This window comes from Hyla sarda, unplaced genomic scaffold, assembly GCF_029499605.1.
Source record: "Hyla sarda isolate aHylSar1 unplaced genomic scaffold, aHylSar1.hap1 scaffold_2939, whole genome shotgun sequence".
Lineage (NCBI taxonomy): Eukaryota > Metazoa > Chordata > Amphibia > Anura > Hylidae > Hyla > Hyla sarda.
This window is the reverse complement of record NW_026609650.1, coordinates 7501-10000: the sequence shown is the minus strand read 5'-3', so window position 1 is coordinate 10000 and position 2500 is coordinate 7501. Positions and strand designations below refer to the sequence as shown.

At 35.4% G+C, this 2500-nt stretch overlaps 1 protein-coding gene across 1 annotated transcript in view; it reads left to right on the top strand.

Annotated features, from left to right (window-relative positions):
- The window catches only part of LOC130327197 (cullin-9-like), a gene marked incomplete at its 5' end in the record, with an annotated part of 23378 nt that overhangs the window by 13594 nt on the left and 7284 nt on the right, over positions 1–2500 (top strand). The window lies entirely within an intron of this gene.

Genomic DNA, 2500 nt, shown 5'->3' with positions numbered 1-2500 from the left:
TATATATATATATACATAACATCACTGCAGCAGCTGTATACACTGATATATATATATACATAACATCACTGCAGCAGCTGTATACACTGATATATATATATATTACATAACATCACTGCAGCAGCTGTATACACTGATATATATATATATACATAACATCACTGCAGCAGCTGTATACACTGATATATATATATATAATACATAACATCACTGCAGCAGCTGTATACACTGATATATATATATATAATACATAACATCACTACAGCAGCTGTATACGCTGATATATTTATATACATAACATCACTGCAGCATCTGTATACACTGATATATATATATACATAACATCACTGCAGCAGCTGTATACACTGATATATATATATATATATATATATATATATATATATATACATAACATCACTGCAGCAGCTGTATACACTGATATATATATATATACATAACATCACTGCAGCAGCTGTATACACTGATATATATATATATACATAACATCACTGCAGCAGCTGTATACACTGATATATATATATATACATAACATCACTGCAGCAGCTGTATACACTGATATATATATATATAATACATAACATCACTGCAGCAGCTGTATACACTGATATATATATATATATACATAACATCACTGCAGCAGCTGTATACACTGATATATATATATAATACATAACATCACTGCAGCAGCTGTATACACTGATATATATATATAATACATAACATCACTGCAGCAGCTGTATACACTGATATATATATATATACATAACATCACTGCAGCAGCTGTATACACTGATATATATATATATATACATAACATCACTGCAGCAGCTGTATACACTGATATATATATATATATACATAACATCACTGCAGCAGCTGTATACACTGATATATATATATACATAACATCACTGCAGCAGCTGTATACACTGATATATATATATATATATATAATACATAACATCACTGCAGCAGCTGTATACACTGATATATATATATATATACATAACATCACTGCAGCAGCTGTATACACTGATATATTTATATACATAACATCACTGCAGCATCTGTATACACTGATATATATATATATATACATAACATCACTGCAGCAGCTGTATACACTGATATATATATATATATACATAACATCACTGCAGCAGCTGTATACACTGATATATATATATATATATATATATAATACATAACATCACTGCAGCAGCTGTATACACTGATATATATATATACATAACATCACTGCAGCAGCTGTATACACTGATATATATATATATATATACATAACATCACTGCAGCAGCTGTATACACTGATATATATATATATATATACATAACATCACTGCAGCAGCTGTATACACTGATATATATATATACATAACATCATAATTAATGAATACGGCCCTATAGTGCCCAATAATGAATACAGCCCTATAGTGCCCAATAATGAATGCAGCCCTATAGTGCCCAATAAGGAATGCAGCCCTATAGTGCCCAATAATGAATACAGCCCTATAGTGCCCAATAAGGAATGCAGCCCTATAGTGCCCAATAATGAATACAGCCCTATAGTGCCCAATAAGGAATGCAGCCCTATAGTGCCCAATAAGGAATGCAGCCCTATAGTGCCCAATAATGAATACAGCCCTATAGTGCCCAATAATGAATACAGCCCTATAGTGCCCAATAAGGAATGCAGCCCAATAGTGAATACAGCCCTATAGTGCCCAATAATGAATGCAGCCCTATAGTGCCCAATAATGAATGCAGCCCTATAGTGCCCAATAAGGAATGCAGCCCTATAGTGCCCAATAATGAATACAGCCCTATAGTGCCCAATAAGGAATGCAGCCCTATAGTGCCCAATAAGGAATGCAGCCCTATAGTGCCCAATAATGAATACAGCCCTATAGTGCCCAATAAAGAATACAGCCCTATAGTGCCCAATAGTGAATACAGCCCTATAGTGCCCAATAATGAATGCAGCCCTATAGTGCACAATAATGAATACAGCCCTATAGTGCCCAATAATGAATACAGCCCTATAGTGCCCAATAATGAATGCAGCCCTATAGTGCCCAATAATGAATGCAGCCCTATAGTGCCCAATAATGAATACAGCCCTATAGTGCCCAATAATGAATACAGCCCTATAGTGCCCAATAATGAATACAGCCCTATAGTGCCCAATAATGAATGCGGTCCTATAGTGCCCAATAATGAATGCGGCCCTATAGTGCCCAATAATGAATGCGGCCCTATAGTGCCCAATAATGAATGCGGCCCTATAGTGCCCAATAATGAATGCGGCCCTATAGTGCCCAATAATGAATGCGGCCCTATAGTGCCCAATAATGAATGCGGCCCTATAGTGCCCAATAATGAATGCGGCCCTATAGTGCCCAATAATGAATGCGGCCCTATAGTGCCCAATAATGAATGCGGCCCTATAGTGCCCAATAAT